Source organism: Lagopus muta, chromosome 8, assembly GCF_023343835.1.
Source record: "Lagopus muta isolate bLagMut1 chromosome 8, bLagMut1 primary, whole genome shotgun sequence".
NCBI lineage: Eukaryota > Metazoa > Chordata > Aves > Galliformes > Phasianidae > Lagopus > Lagopus muta.
Window position 1 is genome coordinate 29,602,112 of NC_064440.1, and position 26,337 is coordinate 29,628,448.

General features: G+C 37.8%; 1 protein-coding gene across 2 annotated transcripts in view; it reads left to right on the forward strand.

The window, feature by feature from the left end:
- Positions 1 to 26,337, forward strand: part of COL5A2 (collagen type V alpha 2 chain) — a 165,662-nt gene that overhangs the window by 32,916 nt on the left and 106,409 nt on the right. For both annotated transcript variants that reach the window (XM_048952594.1, XM_048952595.1), the window contains exon 3: positions 3,398 to 3,477. The gene's annotated coding sequence lies outside the window, so the exon portion shown is untranslated. The remainder of the gene's footprint in view (positions 1 to 3,397; positions 3,478 to 26,337) is intronic.

A 26,337-nucleotide genomic window follows, 5' to 3' on the forward strand; every position in this document is an offset into this window, starting at 1 on the left:
CTCTGATTTCTGTGGGGTTTTCATGTACTTTGTCCAGGAAAAATGAGCAGTACAAAGATATTGTCATCCTATAGCTCAACAATACTTATCCAAATCCTGTTTGTCCAGGAACTTTCCAGTTATTTCTGTGCATTTTGCACCAGGTTCTCAACAATATATATAAAAAATCCATTATACTTTCATGCAAGTGAACAACTCATCTCTCAAATCATGATTCTCATCATCATTGGAAGTCAAACAAAAAAAAAAAAAGGCTGCTTTATAGTTATTGTGCTGTTGTGTGTGTGATTTTTTTTTTTATCAGTTTTTTGCATTCTGTGTGAGGAGTAATCAAGGAATTGTCTTTCTGAAGGTGATGGCTAATGAGTTCCATGCTCCTCATTCTTCCTTGGTGAGCAGACAGGATTCTTTCTCTTTGCCCAAGGCTGCCCAGAGTGGTGTCTTCCCAGGAAAAAAGACAGGATTGTGGAGGCTGTGCTTAGGGCACTTCCTCACATTTCCATTTAAAATAGTCTGTGCCAATTTTTTATTTTTCTTTCACTGCATTTAGTCCAATATTTTCACCGTGAATAGAGAATGCTTCTTAAATCTTACATCTGTTAAATGAATCTATTTGTGTGCGGCAGACTGCTGCAATGATTAATAATTCCCATTTCACTGTGGACAGTTGATGCAAAACACAGAATAACATACTCGAAGCTGCACATTTCCAACTGGGATCATATTAGTCATCCTTTCTAGACAAAAATGAAGAGCCATGTCTGCACTCAAAGTGAGGTTACTTAAAAAGCAGACAGAAAATGGTAACAGTTCACATTTTCAGAATATGCATCAATGTATGTAGCTCTAAAAAATTCCAGGGTGTGGATTTTTTTGCTTCCTTCTGGAAGAAAGACAGATATTTGAACGTTACCCACAGCACTCGTCATGTTTTCCAGCTTGGCTTCCTAGATCAACTGTGACTTCCAGTCTATGATATCTCAGGGGCTCCTCTTCATCAGCATCTGGTGCAGTAATTTTATACAGTTTTGTAATTAATTCCCCCATTTGAAATGCATGTGCTGTTAAAAATGTTAAAAAGGTCATGATGTATGTTACTGTAGAAAGGGAAAAGGTTTGGGCTGCGAAATGCCACAACTTCTTTAGTGGTTAAATGTCAGTTCTTAGTTGTTGGATGTCAGAAAGTCTTGCTGTAACTTACCCTTTTTTTTTTTTTTTTTTTTTTGCTTATGTCTGTGTGAGAACCTTCATCAAACAAGCAGAGATCAGAAAGGCACGTGAGGAAATTTACTGATGAGATGGAACTGGAGTCAGATCAGAAGGGCTTTTGAAGAAATAAGTGAAAGCCATTTGTGGTTCTTGTTTCTACTTAGGAGTAATAAAATAAGTAATTTACCCATTTGTTGCTGAGTTTTGAGCACGATACCAGTGTGTGTGATGGTGAATTTGTGACTAGCAGGAGTGTGATGAAATCACAGCTGACAAAAGGCAGCTCTGTTCATGATCTTCATTTTTGATCTGGACCTATGTACGTCATCAGCTTGTAGCACCCAAAGTGCAATCTCCTTTTTTAGCTATAAGTTTGTCTCATTTCTGTTGCCCTTCCCAACTCCTCATTTACAACTGCATAATTTTAAATCAATGATTTTCAGTTTCTACTTGTGATTTCTTCTTGTCCTAACCTGTTAAGTCTCATTTTCTTTGATTTGCAGTTCTGTGTGCTATGCGTCTAGTTAGGGGAGATCACAAGGTGATATTTCCCACTGTAAGTGTCTGGACTGCACACAGTCATCTTGCAAGGACTCAAAGACCACAAATTCTGCATGACTCACTCAGACCTTAATGTGGTGACTTACAGGAATGCTGCTGAAGAGAATATACCCCTGTCACACAAATGAAAAGTTTTCATTTTAGATTATGGGAGAGAAAAAAGTGGCTTGCCAAGCTTTAGTGTTTTCATTTAATTTTGTTTTAGCTCATTGTATAGTTGTAATAAGTGATCTAGAGTCTTAGAGGTACAGCAAATGCTCCATTTGAAAATCTCAGTCGTAACTTGAGTCCCCTACATAAAACCAGAAAACATTTTCATTGCAAAGAATGTACAATTAAATAATAAATAGATGTAATGCTCACAAATTCATAGCAGTTATTCCACTGGAATTATGTTTTGCTTTTTTATCAACACTAGTATTCTCAAAGGTTTGAATATTTTGAAGGAATGCTCAAACCTTAGAGTGTTCTCAAAGGTTTCTGATTTACTGTTCCAGCCAGTAACGTTTGCCAGAATTTCTTACTGTAGTCATTCTTGTAGCTGCAATCATGGCAATGTCTCTTGTCCTCTGCTCCCCTGAGAGTGCCTCTTATTGGGATTCTTAGAGAATAAATCAGCTACAGTTTCAGCCCACGTTCTAGTGAGTGGAGGACCTCTGTATCCCTTTGGATTGCTCAGTAGTGACTCATAAGTTTTGGCCAATCCTGGCTTTCTTAACAATTTCGATTCACTGCGGTTGCAGAACAGGATTCTTTTTTCAGTAGTCCAGATGTAAGCACATGGAATTCTGTTTAGAATAAATAAAGTTTACTAAATCTGTGTTTCTTGCTAGGTTCTTTGTGTGGCTGTTAACTTCATTTTCCTTACTGTGACTTTGTTTGGCAACTTAGCACTCAGAGTAGCTAGCAAACGGGGGAAATCTTTCTGGCTATCACTCGCCTGTATGTGTGCCAGAGTATGGAGTGTGACCTGTGTTGAATGTGGGGTTTTTTTATTTAGTAAATTTTAAGAGTTTATAATATGCAAAATGTCTTTTTTTTTTTTTTTTTTTTTTCTTCTTCAATTTTTGAATGCAGTTGGGCAGCATGTAGTCATTTGGGCTGTCAGCTACCTGGGCTCTTATAAAACCTGTCTAGGTCTATATGGGCTGTCCAACTGTAGCTGAGGATTTGGACACAGCTTTACTTCCCCCAGAAGATTTGTCAAGTCCTCTCTCCTCACTTGGAAGGAGACCAAGCAGTGGCTTTGTCTTCCTTTCTAGGATGGCACCTCTAGTTCCTTTTGTCTGTAGCTTAGCTTTAGGGACTGGACTGGACTGCCATATTGCTGGCAAAATCCTGTCAGACAGAACTATGTACTAAATATTATGGCGTTTCTTGTGAAATGTAATTTCCATCTGCTATGCTGAATGTTTTGCTATCCCAGCGATTGGTTTCTTTTATGAAATGTAAACAACGCATCTTGTGACTGAAGAACACAATTCATAGTCATTTATACATTCAAATTCTGAAAGTTGTTTTGTGTATAAACATGTCCATGCTTCCAGTCCTACAAGAGGAAGACAAAATGTATATATATTTAATATAATTTTGTAATTGGAATTTCTATTTATTTTTTTATTAACAGATGTGATGAAATCTGCAACTGCAAACTGTTTCTGTCACGAAGGCTGGATCTGAGAGACTTTATTCTGAAGATTACATGTAGTAAGTAGCAGAAATATTTTGTAATTCTTAATGTATTCTTAAAACATTTTGGAGCCCATTGTAGTGCTGTAGATTTGTTGTTATTGATGCTCAATAGTACAAGCTTCTGGAATGCCTAAGACTCAGTTTCTGAGAAAGGTAACCTGTCTGAACTTAAGATTCCTTTGACTTTTCCAATTAAAATTAAGAATTAACACTCTGAAAAAAAACTTTTATAGCTTCACTGATTACACCCAGGGCACGATGCATTCCTATATTTAGTGTACATGCTGCATTTTTCTATCTTTCACTCCCATGGATTGGGTGAAAAGAAGAGACTGAGTGAAACAGCATTAATAAATTAATAAAGAACGGTTCTCAAAGATGGCTGAAGTTGAATATCTGAATATTAAGGGTTGCTAAAACCAAAGGCATGCATTTTATTGTCAGAACCAGCCTTGAATTTCATGTTTTGTTTTAAAGTGGCACTTGGAATACTACATCTACACCCTGCTGAAATTTGTTCTTCAAAAATACCTGAGAGAGCAGTTATCTTGACAGTGTATTCCAAAAAGCTGGTGCAAGTTTGATTTCTTAGCAAAGCTATGGTTGCATATTGTATCTTCTAAGAAATAACTAGCAATACTAAGAAAATAAACTTTAAAAAAAGATAAAGTAACACATGATAATACAGTGCCTTCTAATGTTAACAAAAGCCAGACTTTTTGTGTCTATGGATGGTTACATTTCTGTGGTTATTTTGTGCTGTGGCCAAAAAATGGGTGCTCGCTTGTAGGCAGAAATTTCAGTAAGAGCTGTGAGTTATTGAGGTTATTAACAGGTTAATTCACAGACCTGGTAGAAGTAGGTGGTGTTTGAACAAATGGTTTGCCAGGCTCTGTTGGAGCTTTCTGATGTGAAGGAGGAACCTGAAGGAGGATGCAGTTGAATTGGCTGAAAATTCACTATGGTAAGTAGTAGCTGTCATGGAGAGTCCTAAGTCCTAAGTAGGGGAGTTGATCTCTGTTTGTTTCTGAAAAGTGATTTTGTGAGGAGGAATTCAGTGATGCTCGTTTACTTTGCTTCATGTGCGTTTGCATGCCAGATGCCTTTTTGTTCCACTGCACTTCTGCTGCCATCTGCCACATGGCAACATCATGTAATGGAATATTGGTGAGATGGTTCAACCTCTGCTGACATACTATCAAATCCTCCTTTCACGTTGTGGGTCAACATAATGCAATAGTAGGCATTACTTTTACAGCAGCCCTTGTGTATATTTGCTGAATTTCTGGGACACTGCCCTTGATGGGGTCTGTGACAGAATGAGGGATCTGCATTTTCAAATCTTTTGCTCTTACATTCCAGGAATAATATAGGTTGGTAGGTAAGTAATTCCTAGCAATACAGCACTTAACTTATCATTTTATCCCAATGAAATAATCACAAAGACAATTTCTGCAAGATTCTATGTGTTTTGGTATGTTTTACATTCATCTCTAAGGATTGGATTACTTGTTTAAAAAACAAAAACAAACAAACAAAAACAAGAGGGAAAAAAAAAAGGCAAATCCTGAAGATTTGAGAAGTCTAGAGGAATTTCGAAGGTGTTGCTACCAACAAGTCAAGATGTTTTAGTTGAAAATATCTGTTCTGGTCTCATCTATTGTTATTGTGAACCAACAGATTATTGGAAATGGGCAATTTTAGAAGTTTGACCTTAGTCAAACTTTGAAGCATATTTTTAAGTAGTAATCTAAGTTTAGGGGAAATGATAGCTATGATTTTGGAAATCCTTTATAAAGTGATTTTTATTTTTAATTAGAGAGGACTGAAAATTCATGAATTTAAACACGAGTGAGGGAAAGCTAAGTATGAGAAATTGAATAATGGCCATAGCTGTTGTATTCCTTATGTGGATTGTTTGTGGATATGTGCTAAGCGTAACTGGCACTGAGGTTTCATTTTCATTATTTGGTTCTGTTGGAGCCATAACAGACTATGCTTTCTTGTGGTGAGCAAAGTAACGTGATTTTTAATTTCAAAAGTGACTTCACCATACTTCTGAGGCTGGTAAGTCAGTCACAGTCTTTTGAAAGAACAATTGAAAATCAACAGTAAGAGCTGTGGACTATAACTAGCAGTCAGTATTTTTGGAACTGCAACTATTGATGAGTTGATGAATTTTTGAACAGTTAATCTAAATGGAATTGTTTGAACTACGTGCCTGATTTTACATGCAGGTGTGTATGGCAATAGTCTGGATATCTATACAGTTTTTGCAAGGTATAAAAGCACAACTTGTTATATGAGTAGTATTTAAGGTTGTATTTTATTTCCAAAAGCAGTAAAACTGCACAAATTGTTTGCCTTAGCCTTTGAAGTCTCTGCTTTCTTAACATCCTAAGTTCTCATGTGGCTTCTTGGCTCTGTGACATAATAATGATAGTAACTGCCCTTGAGCCCATCTGCTATAGTGAATCTAGTTTCTAGCGTGTGGTTCTTAAGACACCCATGGAAACAGTAATTTAAAGTTAGTGAGAATGAAGGAGTCTCACCTGAAGCATCAGCAGTAGCAATTCAATGGTTGCACCTCCTGCCTGTTTGCAGGGTTGGACCTGTATGAGTTAGTTTTGTCATTATTCTATGTAGAACAGAAAATAGAAAACTTTATGCTTTATAGATTCAGACGATTAAGTTTGAATTCTTTTATTCCCCCAGCCCACCATCTGATTTCTAGCTAACAGACATTTGAAGCATAGCAATGAAATGACTATAGGGTTCATCTTCTTCCATGGTGCATAGATGTGTTTTTTTTTTTTCTTAGCTGTTTTTCTCATCATGTAGTTTGGACTCTTTACTAAGATGTGTAACAGAAAGGAAAGTGAAAATTGGGAAAATGAAGAAATTTGAGTTTAAAACAAAACGATAAATAGGAAAAATAAGAGCAACTTAATATTGTGATATTTCTCCTTAGGCTATTAAGATATTTTTTCCACTCTGACAGAGTTCATTGAAAATTCCTGTGAAATGTGATATATAGCAAACTTGATTTCTATGTTTACTCTAAAACTTTTTTCTTTTTCTCTAAATGAACGACTTCTATGCTATTTCCGAATTCCACTGAGTATTATAAGAGATTTTCACAGCTGTGTATAGTGAGGTATTCTGTGGTTTCCATTCAGATGGAACTGCACGTGACCACTGAACTCCTGTTCTTTGAAACCTTCATACAGTAATTCTTAGTACAGGGAAAGGGCTGCATGGTTCCATGTGTGTTTGTGTGATGACTGAGCAAAGTAGCTTTGTTTGCAGCTTCTAGGAGCATTAGATGTGAAAAAATGTGGTTAAAGGTGTAAAACTATTCAGAGAACTACACTGATGAACATGTACAACAGAGCTTGTTAAGAAAGATATGAACTCTGAAATGCTGACATTGTCCTGCACAATTTGAAGTTTGACACAGTTTAAATAAGTTCAAACAAGTAAAATCTCCAGAGCTCTATGATGTTGCAAAACCATCTCATGCTGTTTTGAATGTGAGCTTTCTGTTAGCATTGAAAACAGTTTGAGATGGTTTTATAACGTCATAGAAGCCAAATCTTGTGTTCTCCCATGGCAGGTATTTCGTAAACACAGTAGCAAACAAAACTTATTTCTTTCCATGAGTTTGGTGAACAATTGCTCTTCCCAAGTTAAAATAATGAACCAATAACTTCGTATGTACTTAGGGTTCCAGTTTCACAGTGGATTGAACCATGTACTGAACATCCTTGAGAAGTGAGATTTAAAATTTATTTCTGGGGTGAGAAATAAGTATTCCAAGATTGTCTACAGCAAAACTGGGAATGTGGAAATACAGGAGAGAAATACTGTGGCAAACCAAGTCAACTTAAAAAGGAGCTTCCTTTTCTTGTCAGCAATATGGTTACTCTTGTAGGCTTGCCATATCAACTCAACATGTGAAAATTGCAGACCACTAACCTTAGAGCCATCAGAAGAAAAAAATTTTGAAAGTACTTGTAGCTTCCTTTAGTTTCCTGCTTGTACACTAGGTATTAGCAATTGAACTTGGAGTTGACCTATTAATTATGTGCCTTTGATGTAATGCATTGACAACCCATATGGGTTGCGGTCTCCACTTTTCTGATGCCTGGCACTTTGCCCCAGCACGTGTTTTCACAGGTAGACTCTAGAGATGAAGTGGTTTTGTTTGTTTGGTTTTTTTTTTTTTTGTGCAGCCTGGAAGAACGTGTGATGCATTGCTTCTGGTATGCCAGACAAAGACTTACTATGCTTTGGAAACTATAAGGAAGGAATATTGTGAATATTGTTCCCTCCTCTGTCAGGTCTCAACAGTGGTTTTGGTCTTTGCTGTGGAGAAATGCTGCATGTTCTGCTGCTCTGCTAGCAGCAGCCAGAGTTTCTACTAACATACTGGGGAACTTCAGGGTTCCTATGCAGATCTATAGTACTGTTCTGTAGAACATTAGGGAATTTGGTCTTGGACTGTAAACAATGAAGTAAAACAGTAAAAAAAGGACCTAATGAGAAAAACAAATGAGGTACTACTAGATATGGTTTAATGAGGATCTAATGTCTGCAGGTGTGTGATTGGACTAGATGATCTTAGAGGTCTTTTCCAACCTTGGTGATTCTGTGATTCTAAACATGCTCACAGCTTCTGCCTGCTTCATCCTCTGCTGTAGTCTGTGCTTGTCCTTCTGAGCAGCCAGTAATAGCAGTGTTCAGTTTTGTTAGGTTTGTGCAAGTGCTTTACTGACAGTCACATTGTAGAGGCAGGAAAAATCAAAAAGCTACCACCATAAATTGAGATTCACAGCTCCTGGGAGGATGCTGGAGATTGCTCTGGGCAACTATCCTGAGCTCCTTAGTGTGTTATTTGAGCTTATGGAATCTGGATTTTTCTTCAGTAGTTTGGGCAGCTGTTGTCTTATGAGGCATGCATAGAAAGCAGAATTTAGGTAAAGAATTTAAAAAAAAAAAAAATTTTGTGGTGGAAATATAAGAGTAGAACTGTTTGGAAGCAATTGGAGTCTACAACATTTATGATGCCATAAAGATTTTGTGATTTGGAAACTATTTAGTACTCCATCAGGCTAAACCTTCTGGCAACTGAAGTCATATAGCAGTTGCCATATTGGATGTGAAGAGGTCTAACACTATATCACAGAGCAGAAAGTGAGGTAAAGAAGTGATATAGTCAGAGACTGATCTGAGGAGAAAATGTAAATCTAGATCCTGAAGATAACTTCTGATTTCACTGTTTATATGCAGTGTATTTGTACACGTGGGATAGAACATAAATACATATGTGCTTCACTCATTGTGTTTTGTGAGTACCAAGTGTGTTTGTAGCCTAGAGAATATTTGCATTCAAACTGTTAGCAAATGCAGCTCTATGGGAACTTTATTTACAAAAGAGGTTTAATATTAGCTAGAAATCCCTTAATGATAATACGTAACTACGTACCAAATTGAAATTATGAATCAGTTGTTTTGGAAGAAGAAACTCAATGTGGAAATAATTGCTGTGGTCTGTGAGAAAGTACTTTCTATTTTGTAAATTCATAAAAGTGCAAAATATGTTGCTTTATTTTCCATTCCTTTGGGGAAGAAGCACTATGTGTCTCAGTGTCATCAGCTAATGGGATTTGTTGACTATTTAGCGTATAATCTGAGATGTGAGAATGTCTGTGAGCTGTCTGTGGCCAGTTCTAGATGCCAGCTTCCTTCTGTGCTCAGGGATGTTGCTTCTTGCAGCAAGACTGGGAGAACTGAATGCTGTATTTCAAACTTAGTTTTTGAAGTTGCATTTTTAGTGTCAGCACAAGGAGCATCTTGCTTGGGATGGCTTACTCTTATCTGTTGCTCCTCAATGGAATTTAGATCTGCTATTTCCTTTGTTTTTAAGGAAGAGTAAGCTGCCGTTGGGTTGCCTTCAAGTGCTGTTGTGTGAGTTGTACCAGTTGAGCAGATCTCCACACAGTGGAGGCTGCTTCATCTCTTATCCTAACTGAAGTAATTTGTCAATTCATCAGAGAGCTTAGGGCTATTTCTACTCTTGAGTACCTCCTGGATGTTAATGCACAACACTTGCTATTCCTTCTTGCTTACTGCTGCATCCCAGTCATGGAGGAGAAGAATGGTGGGTGTATGCTGGAAGCAGAGGAAGGATTCTCTGGTGGCCAGGCAGTAAAGAGCTGCTTGGAGGAGGGAATCTTTTCTCCTTCAGAATGTTTGTTTCTGGTGCTGTCAGTTACGCCATCTTCTCTGGCTGAAAAGCAGAATGTAGGAAAATGCTATGTTGTAATATAGCAAGCCAGAGGGTTTCGGATTATATGAGCAAGAAAGCTTATGCTGCTGGAGGAATGCGTTTAACATATGTCATCAACTCTGCTTAGCAGCTGTGGCACAAAGTGGAGACTTTCTCTGAGCTGACACCCACACATGGCTTGCCTTTTGTTGCAGTCTGAGGAGCTCCTGAAATAACTATGTACTCTGTAAGCAGTTTTCCATGTGAACTGGAAGAACAACTCAGCTTCACCATTACAGCTGTGACTTTCATCCAGTTTCAAAGTCAGGCTCCAAAACAGTCTGTGTTTAGTCTTCAAGGGATGAAAAATAAGTTTGCCAGTCTTACTGCAAACTCTCGCCTTTTTCAGCTAAATTTCATGGGAAGCAAAAGATGTGCCTGAGCAGTGGGGATGGCAGCGGTTTGTGCTGCTTGGGCTACCACTGTTCTGCAGTATGTGAACTTGTAATTTGTGTCAAAAATACATTCCAGTCTTAGCCAATATTAATTTTTGTTTCTGTTTTCCATTTATCATTACAGTCACCTGAAATTTTCAGATGTTCTAATGTTTAGGCATTTTAAAACTAACACTCATTCTTTTTTTTTTCACCAGTAGTACATATGCCTCCTTCAAACACAAAAATGGTTGCAAGGAACAAATCAGAGGAGAATCACATTCTTATAATTCAGTATCTTTTAATAGCTTTAGCCTGGTAATTTGGATCTTTTTTCCTTTTTCAGAAAAGGATTGGTAATTGCAGATTCTCTCAGGGAATTCCAGAACTTAATTTTCCCAACTTTCTCCTGCAGTTGCAAGTAGTTCTGTTTCTGAAATAAAGCATCTACCCTCTAAAGAGCTTCTCGTGTGCGCGAATGATAGTGTGTACAGGTTCAATTATTTTGTTTCTGTCCAAGACAGCAATGTTCTTTTTATTTTCATGTGGATGTTTTAGTGCCATCAGATTTTCTGAATACTGATTTACATAGTTTTTTTTTTGTTTTGTGAGCAACTATTTTCTTACCTTGACTGTGGTTTTGCTGTGGATGCATTTTAAGGCGATGGGTGAGCAGGTATTTTGGCTGTAGAGGAGATTTTGGCTCTGCCAATCTATGTACTGGGGAGGAAATAGGCAGATGTTTCTCCTCATAGCAGCGTCCAGAAGAATCATTTGCAGTATAAGATACTTGACCAGAGCTGGCAGTTTCAATGAGATAAGGTGAAGAGGAGAAGGCCTGATATCTGGAAGCCCAGGTAGTGGAAGGAGGGAATCTTCTCTCCCCATCCAGAGTAGTACTTGAGTTTTTCAGCTAACTTTGATTTTGAAGACAGGACTAAAAGAAGCAGTTTTTAAAATCGTACCTACTGGGAATATTTACATGCATATTCTCATACAGGAACCAAAATACGTGCCTTTAGAAGGCTGTGTCTCAGACTCTCTTCCAGATCTGTGTCTGCTTTGCTTCTTTAAAAACTGTCTCCTCTGAATGTAGGATAATGTGAAGTACAGCTGCCCCTGACCTGGAGAAAGTATCGCAACAATATTTAATGTTGTTCTCTGTGAAAAGAAAAAGGGGTTGTACTCTGGAAGAGGCATCTCATGATGGGGAAAAAAGAAGCTTGCAGAGGGTTGAATGAGGCCATGTTATTCTGTCATGTTGAGTATCCTGGAACAGTAGTTGGATTAGCATCCATTTTTGTCTGCTACACACAGCATAAATTTAACTTTTATCCAGATCATTAGTATTACACATTATAATGTGTAGTATGCATTTTCCATACCCAACATCTGTGATGCTGAAAGTATATTTAAATTTCCTATTTTTTTTTTTGCTTTAATAGGACTAGCATCATGCTCCTGCTTCTGCAGTCTTTCAAAATTGACTCAGAGAAAATGAAGTTCTTAATCTCTAACTTAAAATATATCTTTTCCTGTTTTTCTAAGGTTTTAAAAAACAATCCCTCTCCAAAAGACACATTTGGAAACAATTTTCTTTGGAAAATATGCCAGTATGGTTGGTATTCTAATTCTGTTGTGAAATAGGGGAAATAGTGTAAATATTGTGATCTGGGTGTCCCAGATGCAAGTAGAGCTTCTGACTTTCACAGAAGCAGGATTTCATCCCTACATTACGTAGAGAGCTCTTACTCTCTTCCTGAGATGGCTAAAAGCTTTTGTAGTTTGTTTTATCTCTTGGGAAATGAGAAGTCACTTCAGGCTTATGTCAGAATTCATCTGTGTGCATATAGAAGGAAGCAAGTCCCAGAATCACCTTAAATCCCATGATCACATTACATAAAACTGAGGCCAATGATAGCTGGTGTTCCCTGTAAGCTGCCTCTTACACTTCTCAGTATTGAAATATAGCTTTAAAATATGTGGCCGCAAGGAAGGATTAGTACTATTGTATTATAAATATTAAGTAATCTATTTGAAGTTTCTGTGGAATTTGCCACTCCTCTATTTGTACACCCTTAGCTACTCCTGGAGGAAAGTGAGCAAATGGAATTTTGCTGAAATCAGTATTTATGAGCTCCTTTTCTAAGAACCAATGAGTTTTTAATTTACATGGAAAACAAAATGGAGAATCCATTTTCTTTTGTTTTTATCATATAACTGATAAATGAAAGATTGCTGTGTTTGATCAACAAAGAAATTATCGGTCTTGTGCACCACCAGATCAACTGATAGAGTGAATTGCTTACATTTGGAGTGTTGAGGAAAATGATTGGGAAGAATATATAAACTGAGTTTTCATTCTGAAGCACAATTATGTACAAGGGCATACAAAGCTAACCTGTTGTGACAGAGTAAACAAGTGAAGAAAAAAACTGCTGGAGTACATAAATTGCTGTTTTCAGGATTTTTGAGTTATAGCAGGCTGTAGCTTAGGATCTTATAAGGAAGTTACTGCAATGAGAATTTAGTTTGGAAAATATGAAGGGACAGACATATGTCTAGAAAATGTGATGCTATGGTATTTTGGAGAAGGTGGCCCCAAATGACTTGAGGGGTGGTTGTCAGCTCTCACTTGGATGACATCAATTCCTTATGTGAGCGAAGACATGGATTTGGACAGTTCTTAATTTGGAAAGCACATGGTGTGCAGTGAGCAATTAGGTGAATGATCGGTAGCACAGCAATGGACTTAGGTGCAGAAGTGGAATTCTGTGACTCCTGAAGCTGTAGGCACATCCGAAGGACGTGTCTGTGTCTACGTAGTGCATCCATATCTGTGCGAAGTACTGAGTTTCCTGAAAGGAGAGTTCTGACTAGGCTGCATGTTAACAAAATAATTGAGGACTGATGATATGCTGTGAAGATGGTTAGGCCTTGGAATTTTTTATTTTAATTAGGTATAGTACTTGTGAAACGTCGCACTGCTTATGGTAGAAAATCTTGTGTTTTCTGAGAACCAATTGGGCGTGGATAGGCATAGATCAAGCTTCTAATTTATTCATCCTAATTGAGAGACAGCTGAAGGCATGCTTCTGCCTCTAGGGCATCTCCTGATGGAGAGCTGTGATAGTTTATGTACCAAATGACTCTTGTTCACTGGAAGATAAATTTAAAACTGGACATCAATGTAGTCATCCTGCAACTTTCAGTTGTGCGAGCGATTTACCTTTCAAATACAAGCATACAAGTTGAAATACTTACATTTCCTTATCAAACATCTAAATTCTCTGGTCTGTCTCAAGTTGTTTTTAAGTATATAAATGAGCTCACTTTTATGTGAACAAAATTATGTAAACTATTACCTTTAGTTTATGAAATCTAAATAAAGTTATTTTGTGCGGGGTTATAAGAGCTGGGAGGTCAAGTTGGTGTGTATGAGCCAGGTGACTTTGAGAGAATAAATGTGTTCAATAGCATACCATGGAAATGTGACCCTTCAAATGCAATTAGATTGCTGGTGTACTGTTTGCCTTTTTGACAGTTGGTGTTATCAGTCGAATTATGCAGACATCATGCCTAATGATTACAGTAGAATTGTTTACCAAAAACTGGAGTTCTTATTTCTGCTCTTAACACTGTGATAAGCAAATGTGCATCCTCCCTTCCAATTGAATGGCAGCAGTGTTTGTTGTGCACTGGAGAAGTTGAATGCTGCTGGTGAATCATCTGGCCAGGGACAAGTAGCCTTGTCTGGAGCGATGCTAGCAAAAAGCAATTGTTAGCTGAAGCAATTGCACTATTTCTAACCCAAAACATTCAAGCAGCACTAAAAATAAATAAGTTGCACAGTTTAAAATGATATTCAGTTGTTTTTAAAATATAATGTAGATGGTGTCAATAGCTCTTTTGTTGCAGCTATTGATAGTGCAGCTCTTGTTAGTTTCATTCTTAGCTCCACAAAATGGCAGCAGATGTGTCAGTTCTGAAGAGGCCCAGCATAAGTTCTTTAGACAACAGAGTTCTTGCAATAGACCAAATGTAGAAGTTTGACTGTTATCAATTAAACTGCCGGAGAGCTATTATTAATATCTTAATAACTATTCGTAGTCCGCTCTTCAGATGCTGCTTTTTCAATTCAAACTAGAAATACTAAGTGCTCCGAACCACCGTTGAGCAACTTATGATGCATTTTGTTGAATCACATCCTGATTCTTTTGCTCCTTTCTTAAGGGAAATGGGTAATGAATATGAGAGACATGAGATTTTTTTTTTTGCCAGCAATTGTATGTTTAATGTGAAACATTTGGCTCTAGCAGACCTCATTTCATTGCTCATACTAATTTTGCAGATTGGTGGCTTGTCTTATTTCAGTAGCACTAGTGGTATGTCATCTTGGAGAGCAAAGCTGTATTTGTATGTGGGTAAGATACCGTCTTCCAAATGCTGTATTAATGTTTCCAGCTAAAACAGGTATATTTCATTCTCCACTGTAGACAAGAATATCTGTGATTTCTGCACTAAGCTGAGCAAGGCGGTATGAATTCATTTATGGTGGGATGGATGGGGTTGTTTTCAGAAGAGAGCTTGAGAAAAAGTGTGTTATTTTCTAGGGGTTGGTGATTAGTTGCAACTGTTATGGTAATATTCTGTAGGTTTTTTAGAGGTAAAAATAAGGTACATTTTTAATGGCTGTATGTAGCATTTCACAACGAGCTTTCTTAATAAGACAGCTCACAATTCATTTCTGTCATTAAGCATCACAGAGTGATGACTTGCAAGATAACCTATAGTTAAACTTCAGAGTGGTTTCTTGACTGTCTTAATTTATCATTTTTTTTCCTCATGTGGAGTATGGTCTTAGTAATAAAGAAAATAACGATAGGATGCTGTCATGCAAATGACTTGTCAAACTGAGAATTAAAAATTGGAAATGTTAATGCAGGAATAGTCTGTGAAGTGCATTACTTATGGCACATTGATTCTAATTAAAGCAGGCCTCCAGAGAAATACAAGGTGACAAAAGCTGTTTTAAGGAATTGGATGAGAGATGCCTTCTCTTGTGGGTGGAAGGATATTCCCTTATTGTACAAAAACTGCTAATTGCTCAGAAAAGTGCAGGGGAAACATTCAGCAGAGAGTGTATGGTATACAGAAGGTGAAGAGGCAGTGAGGTGACAGGTTTCTGCTTCACTTCTTACCACAGGGCAATTCTTTCCAGCTCCTCTCTGGCAAGCCTTTGTGCAGGACACTTTATCCAAAGGCTTCCTTCTAATAATTGTGCAGTATTGCCCTTGAAATTCAGGTTCTGATGTCTCTTAAGTTTGTAATTATTTTTAATTGCATTTGTAATTGATTTTATCAATGATAAGTTTTTTTGATGCATTTTGCTGTTTGTACTGAAGACACAAGGAAAGCCTTATTAACTAAGTACACCTATGAGGAAGGCAGAAGGAAGCAATGCCTACTGGTATCTTGCTGCAGAGCAGAAAATATGGGCTGCTGTCAAGCTGTGAGTTAATGTGCTTTGTCCAAAAAGATGCCCCACTACTGAAACCTTGTTAGAATGTTGAAAAGAAAGAGTAACAAATTGCTAGACAAACTATCCTTAAACAACTGAAATTGTAATGAATGTCTGAAAGAAATGTTTGGCTTCTAGAGGACATCTAATAAGAAGAGACTAGGTCTTGACGGTGAATAAAAAGAAGCATGCAGAGTAAATACTGCTTTCACTCTACATCAATTTGATTTTTATTCCTGGTTAAAATATTTCCTTTGACAGTACTAATAAGCTGAGAGCTGGAATGTAAATGCAAAAATTGTTTGTGATAGCTTTAAAATGTCTAATTTGCTTTCCAAAGGCATGTATTAGTTTTACCTGCTGTTGCTTGTTTGCTTACCTGTTTTGCTAATTATGAGTTGAAATGACTTCCAGAACGAGATTAATATGTTAAATGTACTTTTCAGTTTCACTTGCATGCAAGGTTACTGATTTTAATTTCTTTTCTTTGTATTATTAAGAAATTCTAAATGAGATTTACAAGTCTTAAACGTTGACAACAAATGGGAAGTGGACTTCAAAATTCACCAGTTGAACTGATTAAAAAAAAAAAAAGGGTAATAATAATAAAAGGACAAAAAGAATGAGCTTTGGTTCCTCATAAAACTGGAAAAAATCCAGCTATTTTTTTAGGGAGTTTTTGTGCCATAATATTTGTGGTCATTTTCAAAATGTTCAAACTATAGCTCTCTGTCCTGGTCTGTTTTTTCTTTATTTCCATCATTCAGACATAGTTGTGGAGAAGCATAACCACTCTGAAATACCAGACTGCTTTGGAAGGAACGTAAATGATGACAGATGCAACTATTTTGAAAAATGGAAACTGCTAATCCATGTAGTTGTAAAAAAACATATGGTACTCTATAAAGGACTTTTTGTACACCAAAGTGAATCTATGTAATTGCTCAGTATTGATTATCTTCGAGCTCAGACTGAAAAACCCAAGGCAACCTGATTTTGCAGGAACTCCCAGCACTCCCCAAAGCAAAGCACTTAGAACTGAGCTATGAAGTCAATTTGTCAGATCTTTCTTAAGTAGGGTGCAATTAGAGAAGAGTTTCCTGAGGTGGAAAGGAAATCTTTGACACATGAACTAGTTTTGATCGAGTTTTCTGAAATGCAAACAAAGAAGCGTCATTACATGATCTCATGATTTATAGCTATTCTACGATTTTGGACTCTTCACTGGAAAAAAACAAATTATTTTGATTGAATGGGAAACTTGGGCATAGGAAATGACTGTAGTGCTTACCGTTCCCAAGTTGATATTTAGAACTACTGTTTTAATAATAATTAAAAAATTGAATTACTCAATATTTCCATGACTTCATATTCTGCAGCTGCCATGAGATTATTCGTAACTTTTTTCTCTTTCACCCTCAAAACCCTGTTCAATCTTACTTCCAAACTGGATTAAATGAAGAATATTTCTTATTAGACTTTGACTGTCATGGAAAGTTCAAAAGTCTTGAGACAGGTGAAGAGTAAAACTAGGAAGCTAAACTTCAGGAAAGCTAACTTCCAACTCCTCCAGGAGTTGATAAACAAAACACCCCAGGAAACTGTGCTCCTGGGCAAGGTATGGAGTAGAGCTGGCAGATCTTTAAGGAGCCTTTCTTTGGGGCATAAGGGCTCTGCATCTCCATGTGTAGCAAGTCAGGAAAGGAAGGCAAGAGACTGGCATGGCTGAACCCAGGGCCTGCTGGTCAAACTGAAGAGTGAGAATGCACAGGCAGTGGAAACAAGGACTGGTACTGTGGGAAGAGTATAAGGAAGCTGCTGGGCTTGGTGGAGATGTGGTCCTGTCACTCTACTCTGTGCTGGTGAGACCTCACCTGGAGTACTGTGTCCAGATGTGGAGTACTCAGTACAGGAGGGATGCAGACCCGTTGGAGCATGTCCAGAGAAAGGACCACAGAAATGATCCATAGAATAGAACGCCTCTCCTATGAGGACAGGCTGAGTGAGCTGGGGTGGTTCATCCTGGAAAAGACGGCTCCAAGGTGACCTGATAGCAGCCTTTCAGTACCTGCAGGGGAGCTACAGGAAAGAAAGGAGCAGACCCAAAGGGATGGAGGGAGATTTCCGTAGCACTTCTTCAGTCTTCGTAGCATGAAATAAATTAGATAAATTAGATCCCTTCCTGTATCAGTACTTCACTCCAGCAGTCACGTGAATGTGTCTTAGTAGAACATACAAATCTAATGGGAGGTTTCTGAATGAAGCAGTAGCTTTTATCTTTCATGAAGAGAGATTCCTAGCAGATGACTGCAGCTGCTGTAACCTCGTTGTTCAGGCCAAAGAGTTTCTGCTTAGCATGAATCTGAATTTCCATTCTCCCTGTATGTTTTCTGGTAATTTTCTGGTAAAACTGGTTCAGAAACAGAAAAATTATTTTAAATGTTGCACTGTTTAAGAAATACATACAAAGTTAATTCTGGAGAAGGCATGATTTATTTTGTTCTGGAATGTTTTAGCTCATCTTTTTGCTGGCTTCTTTTCATTAGCCTTGTTGGGAAAAGACTGGGAAAGAGGAAGAGAAGGAGCTGCGTGCAGGCAAAATAACATCTGAGAGAGAACTATGAAGCTGTGAAATAAAAACAGCTCCTGGGACGCCACTGCGAAGTAAGACATGCAGTCCCAAGTAGGGTTACATAAAGGGGACTTTGGGCTGCCTGAAGAGGAAAGGAGAATGCTTGGCTGTGTGATGGAAAGGGGAAAACTCGGGTGTAAAGATAGATAGGATGATTTATTTCATGTTTCCTATTTCCACTAACCTGGCTGGAATCATATTCCTTGTAATTGACACGTTTTAATGTACTGCATGGGGAACAAGCCTGCATGGGTGAAGTAAAGTCCTGGTTCTGCTGGCTCAGGTTTATTCAAGGGAGATGCACACCTTTACTCTTTTCCTAAATCCTCTTACTTGTGTTCACTTGCATGTCTTACTTTCTGATCCATTCCATTCTAAGCTGGGATGTTAACCTGTGACCCACTTTGTTTTCTACCGTGTTTCACCATCCGGTGCAGAGTACAAATTAGCAGGAAGTTCTAAAATTGCATTTTCTGTTGAAGTGATGACTTTTAAAATACTACTGCATGCTAACACATTGTTTACTGAAGGACAGGACAAAAATTAGCTGCTTTTCACTAGAGTCACTAAGCTGTCCATATATATGCTTGCCTAACCCTGTGGGACTTGTTGCACAGTTGATAAAATGAAATGTGTCTGATTTGTAGAAGTAATTATCACAGCAGCAGGAAACTTAGGCCTGGCATAACATGATCTGGGCTAATATTCCTGTACTGTTTGTGGAAAAAATTATGAAGGAGCTATATCACATACTCAGCAGCTTATTTCCTTCAGAACATAAAGATGAAGCTCACTCCTGGCTAATGTTGAACTGCTGTGGGATGAGACAGGTGGGAAGAAGACTCTGAGCAGAAATCTGGACTTGCTCTTTCTGATCAAGTGGGACTGAAGCTTGAGGAGCAGAAGGCTGTGCCACGTACACACGTGCTCTGTTTGACACAGACATACAGTAAACTGCTAAGCCTGGCTCTGACCCTCTGGCAGGGATGACTGGAGGAACTGAGGCATTAAGCCATAGCTATTTGCTGCTCAGGATCTCAGTTGTGAGTTCTTTACTGTAAGAGCAGTGAGGTGCTGGAACAGGCTGCCCGGAGAGGTTGTGGATGCCCCATCCTTGGAGGTGTTTAAGGCCAGATTGGATGGGGCTCTGGGCAGCCTGGTCTAGCATGAAATGTGGAGGTTGGTGGCCCTGCATGTGGCAGGTGGGTTGGAGATTCATGATCCTAGAAGTCCCTTCCAACCCTGGCCATTTTGTGATTCTGTGATGTGGAGCTAAGCATTGAGCTAACATGAGCCCAAAGCCAACCAAGTTGATTAGTCTACTGGAACATATTGCATTTTTTTGCCTTTCAAAATGTAATTTGGCCTACTGTCACACAAAGAAAAAAACACCATGAAAATGAGCACTCATTCAAGAAGTGCTGCAGCTGTAAGAGTTTATTTTGCTCTTGACAAATGTCTGTGTAACATCTGTTAAATTTAATGAGAGCTACACAGGTACAATGATGACTTGATTTAAAAAAATACATACTTTTTTTGTTTGAACGCTAGTGATTGAATTTGCCAAGTCTGCACTTCTGGCTTTCTTACAAGAATGCAGACAATCATTAAACTCTTTAAATCCTTCCCTATTCCTGTAATGGGTGCAGAAGATTGGACAGATAAAGAATTGCACTGATTCTACTTGATTTTTACAAATGTTATATAATTAGTCATCAGATTCTTAACTACATATTCATGGAAGCTATGGATTCTTTAGTGTAAATGTGGAAAAGTAACTGGATGGGGCCCTGGACAGCATGGTCTAGTATTAAATGTGGAGGTTGGTGGCCCTGCATGTGGCATTCGGGTTGAAGATTCATGATTACCTGCTTTGGCAGGGGAGTTGGTCTTGATGGTCTCTAGAGGTTCCTTCCAACCCTGGCTGTTCTATGGTTCTGTGAATCCATTCCTAGTGTGTCTTTACCAAGTAGGCTTGGTTTTACAGTCATCCTGCAACAGTACTACGAAGTTATGGAAAGCTATTTAGTGAGGACTTTGGGCTAGATAGCTAGATGAAAATTGTTGAAATGTTTTAGGCTTCATAGGATCCATATCAATTACAGCTTATAATAAAAACAGGTAAGGTGGTGTAATAAATTCTGTATATTCAGTTTGATTGTGAACTCTGGTAATCATCAGCAGCTCAAGTTTCAATACTAACCGGTAACCTTTTTTTTGCTGTTTATTGGGGTCATTTTTCACTGCCATTAGAAATGCAGCATTTGTCTTTGCCTTTCTCTGATGTCTGTTTTCATAAAGAGTGCTTAGTGCTGACTTGAATCTGGCTGTGGAAAAGTGACAGAAAATAAAAATTGAAAATAGACAATTGCAAATTGTCCTTACGTGGATTGAGGGGTTTTACTGAAACCTCCTTTCTTGTAGAAATGAACAGTCCTTTTGGTGCGATTTACATGATACAACTTGTAGAGTTTTAAATGTTACGATAAGAAGTGTAAGAAATCACGTTAATAAACATTTTGATAATAATCCAGCTTCATATGAACGAGGACAACATTCTCAATTAGGTATCCATTCTTTTGTTTTCTTTGTAAGTATTTTAACTTGAGGTAGCTTTTCTTTTTGATAGCTCAGATAATTTAGGTCCTGTAAAAGGAGCAGGATTCAGTTGTGCTCATGTTTATACAGGCTTGTTCTCTGCCAAAGAAAATATTCATTTGTGTGCCACCCTAACTATTTCCTTTTGTCTGTAGGCGTAAAAAGTCTAGTGTGGTCTTCTGGGCTGGGTTGTAGCATGAACGTAAGGTGACGTGCTCATAAAATTCCTTGGTTTAGGTTTAGCAGCAGATGCTTAAATAGCCATTACAGTTCTTTGAGAGTAAGTGTGCTCTATTTGCTTTGCCTTTTGTCATCACAGTTTCTTTATGTCACTGTTGACACAACAAGTCTGAATATGGCGTACTGGTTGCACGCCTTTGGACATAGTAGAAAGTCATTTTCGAGGACATATGTTAGCAGTTCAGTGGGCTGACTTTTCTTGTAGAATTAGGGTATCTGAGCTGCAGCGCTACAAGCCCTCTCTGATTAATGTCCCACCTTGACTGGAGGTGGATTTATTACACAGCGTTAAAAAAAGGTAATTTCTTAAGGAGTCTCTGAATTCTCTTATAGAGAACAAGTTCTCAGATGTCACAGAGACATAAGGAATATCTCCTTTTGATCTTGTCTCCCCTTCATTTTCTGTTCACTAGAGTAGTCTCACAAGATAATTCAGGACAGCTTGTACAAAAGTATGTCTAAGGTCTTCAGAAAGGCTGAAAAAATAGAGAAGAGATAAATTAACTAAACCTAGAAAAAATCTTGAGGGGTTCAGGACTGTTTTGACAACTATTCCAAAGAGACTCCTTCAAGATAAGGCTGAGATCAATCAGTGTTTGCTTTTCCTTTGGAGAAACATTGTTGCAGCCTTCTTAAATCCAAATAAATGACATCAAGATGTTAAATTAAAGATTTTCCTTTATTCTCAGATTAGGGCTGGCTTTCATAAAAATCTCTTATTCTTATATGTAACTACAAAAACAGCTGCACAAAGCGGTTGAAAAACGCAGAGAATTCTTCTTCACTGACTGTACGTCAGCTGCTGTGTTACCTACTGGTAACTGTGTAAACATATATGGAATAATAACATCTTGTATTCTAGTTACAGAATCATAGAATCACCTTGGCTGTATAAGACCTCCCAGATGATGTGGTTTGGATGCTCACCTACCACCAATATTTCCCTACTGACGATTTTAGATAAGCTCTTTCCTTATTAACACTAAACAAGAGCATCTGTTGTATTCTCTTTGAAAGCATTGTTCATTCAGAAATTGTGCTTTGATCTTTCTAACAGGACAATTATTGTAGGGGAGAATGTTGGAAGTACGTGGAAGAGGCTGAAATAACTTTTTCACGTGTATTTTATACAGAGTATGTGAGATGTTTAAATATAAGCACAGAATAGTCAACTATAATAAAATACTTCTGGTATCCTCAATTCAGCGAAACATCAAGTATGTGCTACTGAATGAAGTGAAATATTTTGAAAGTAACATGAAAGATTTTTGGAAATATCATAATCAAAACGATAAAACTACATGAAAAGTCTCTAACAAGTGTAATTACAAGGTAGATAACGTGGGGTTAACTCATACCTATGCTGCTTAGGTTGGTTTTTGTTGGGTTTTTTTTTTTTGGCAGATGTATTTGTGCTTGAATTAAGTGAATAAAGCTTAGGCAGCTAAAATTTGAGAATTTGTGACAATTAAATCTATAAAGTGGATACGGAATAAAGTGGACATGAAGTATTACAAATATAAATTAGGGTGTATTTTCTAATGTGCCCCATGACCTAGAAAGCTGGGGCTGTGCCATTCACTGAGCAGGGGAGGCTTGGGTGGATGGGCGCTGCTCGTCAGTTCACTGAAGAACACTGTGCTGGAGATTAGGTCAGGAATCTGTCTGGAAAACTCATTAGGTGGTAGAAATGGGTTGAAAAGTATCTGCAGGCTTCACCCTCATCTTGTCTTGGGTATAGCAAAGTTTGCAAGCTTTGCTCTGTGCTGCATTCTAAATAGACTTGATGTTTGTGCTGAACTGATGTGAGTGTAAACTTATTTCCTGCTAGATTCAAAGAAGGTACATGACATGCTGTAGTATTTTACAAGTACTTGAGTATGGATCCTTTCTAGCAAGAGCTCTAAATATTTTGAAAGCACTGTTACCTGAGAAATGCAGAGAAAAGACTGATCCTGTCCCTACACTGTGGGATTACTTATCTCTGGTTTAAATCAGCCTATTTTTGAGTAGAAGATGCTCACATTACAAGGTAAGTTTGTGGTCATGTGTTGCAGAGCTGTAAAATTTAATTATTTTTAGCTGCTTGAACTACCATCAGGAGTTTGGAGACAGTTTGCGAGTTCCTATCTATTGCAAGAAGTTTAAGCATCTTTAATGAGAAATAAGACAAGCTTCTGAGGAAATGTAAAATGGTCTCTAAGCATTAATAACTACTTTAAAAAGACCTCAGGATCATCTCTGAAAGGCCATCAAGCTGGTTTCCTGAAATACTTCGTAAAATCTAGCAGTTGTGGCAAAATAAAACACATCAGTGAGTACAGAGGGTGTATTGTATCTCCTTCAACAATCTGTTTCAACCCATTAACCAGATGAAAATCCACTTGCTGATGGGCCATAGCTTTGAAAATAAGCCTATCTCATGGTTGGTTCTGGCAGAAAATTCCTAAAAAGGCTCAGTTAACACTTCTTCACAGCAAAGATTAAGTGTAGTCTTGACGGATTTCTTCTGAGTAAATTATGTTTCCAATTAGCACTTAGCCTTTAAAAGCAGTGGGAGATGTGCTCCACATATGTATTCAAATCCTTATGTAATAAGAGTCATAAATGTGATAGAATATTGGAAAGAAGACAGAGTGGAAAGGAAATGGAAAAGTAAAGGAGGCAGAATGAACCTTTCTTTTTAATAGATCTGTTTTGCATTCTATATTTGAGTCTAGCATAAGTAACCAGGCAACTGAACTCACATTTACTTTGTGTTGTCCTGGCCTTCTAATTGTAATGATGACATCAGTGCTCACATTGCTAGACTTATAGCTCTTAAATGCCTTGTTTTCTCTCCTAGTATTAGCTTGGTGCGAGTGCGATGCATAAACTCTAATCTTAGATCCTTGCTGTACACAAATGCTGATTCCTGTGTTTGTCTCTTTCATCTATTACTTTCTTCTGTGGCTGTTGCTGTTTATCTTTTTTATGTTAAATATCCTTTATGTTCTTAGTCTTGATGTAGTTTTTTTTATTTCTGTGGTGCTTTGGCATGGTAGCTGCTTCGGTGCAGTGCCAAGGATACCTACCTAAAATATTGTGGGTTTTTTTGTACCTCACAAAAAGCAAAATAATTCCACTAAAATACCCCAAGCAAGCTCAGTTCCTTTTGTCAGTAGAGCTCAGGCATTTCCTAGCTTTAGAGTTAAGATGAAATGCACTTTGACTTTCTGGGATTGGAAAAAAAAGAAAAAGTAGATTAAAAATGGAGATTTTTCTGGCAAATGTAAATTTAATATATGACATTATATCAAACATTCACTAAACATCTGCTAAGATTTTTACATGGGAAACAATATCCTGTGTAAACGGATCCCTTCAGTCCTACTTCATTGCCTGTGTAAAGCCACAGGCACTTTGTTTCACATGGATGTATATATTGTTCCTAAGCAGAAAAGAATATGGTTTTGTAGAGAAAAAAAGAAATCTTATAGTCTCTGGCCCTTTTCTTCAGCATTTTTCTCCTGAGAAGAGAAAGTCTACCTGGACTTGTTTCCACTTCTGGCATGCCAATGCCCCATGTGCTTGAGATGCTTCCTCCTGCAGACCTCCCATTGCTCCCTGGTCAATAGCAGACTCAGCCTGAAACAACTGATGAAAAAATCTCATTTTAAAGCTAACAGAAATTCCAGTACATTTGCTTGCCCTGGGGTTTATATAATTTGGCATTTCAGTCTATAGAGCATGATCAGCTTTCCTTGGAACATAATCTGCATATTTTCCTTCAAGTTTAATTTTAACATACATTTACAGTGATGCAGAAATTCCTCCTGGAGCATGGTTGTTTCTTTAGCCATTCTCAAATCCCATCTGTAGGCCAACTCTCCTAATCGGCATATAGAATGTACAATTTTTCTCAGCATCCTTATTTTGCTAGGAAACAGGTTGCATCTTGGGAGCAGCACTGTGTGTAAGACCGTGTCCTGAACTTAACGCTGCTTATGGTTAGTAGGAATTTTACTACGGACTTAAATGCTCTGTTTTCCAGGTATGCCACAACTAAGTGACTGTTGGCATTCCACAGAACTAACTGTAAAGCTGAAGGTCAAGGAAGTTCATTGATTAGGAAAACAGAACCATTGCCCAGTATATTTATAGAGCTTTGGTTCAATGTTGTTTTTACAGCCAGTGTTATGTTGGTTCATGAGAAATGGAAACCACACATTTTTCTTAACAAATTGAAACATTTAAAATCAGGAGGACTGAGCACAGATTCAGGCAGGATGTTGTGATAATCTGGCTATTTTGCTTCCGGTAGCTGAGGACACGCTCTTAGGTATGTCACTTGCAAATAAATGCTGGTGAACATGCAGTTCCATCTGCATGCATCTTTTGATAAAGCTATGGGGCAATGAGGATTTAATCGCGCTGCACATCATCTTCCCATCTTTTCACCGAGTTCATTAATAATGTTTAGGTGTCTTGAGAATAAATTCAGTAATATTTTGGAAAGGTGAAATTTCTGGTGATTACATGCTCTTATTAAATGGAACAGACTAAAATTAAAGAGTGCTGACAAAAATGACAGTATAAATGCATAAGATTTTAACTGTGTAAGTAGTTAATGTATTTTATACTAGACAAGGACAGCATTTAATGTCTTAAAGGAATTATATGTTATACTAGGAAATGAAGACTAATCATCAAAGGTCCATTGAAACATTAAAGCAGCTCTTGGGTCTGGTATGACTGGATATGACTGACAAAAAAACCAAATAGTTATATCCCTACACACTTTTTGTTTTGTTTTTAAACAAAGGAATGTGTGCAATGAGTGTAAAAATACGATCACTTAAAACCTATGGATAAAGTATCGAGGTGCTGACTGCAGTGCTCTCTATGAGACCTTGAGTACAGACACAGCTCCTAACCAGCCTATTTCTGAAACGGAAGAGGGTAGAAAATGAACTTTCAGCCAGATTCATGTTGACAGTCCCATTGTTTTAACGGAGACCCATGGTTAGAAAAATGATGGACCTTCAGTAAAGGAAAAAGCTCCAAGTGTCTCACTTGAGATTCCTGGGTGAAGAAACTTAATATTTAGAAGGAAAAAAAAAAAAGAAGGTTGTTGGTGCCTGTTTGAATTGCAGATTAGCATTTGCCCTTGCTATTTAAACGTGTAGCTTGACGGGCG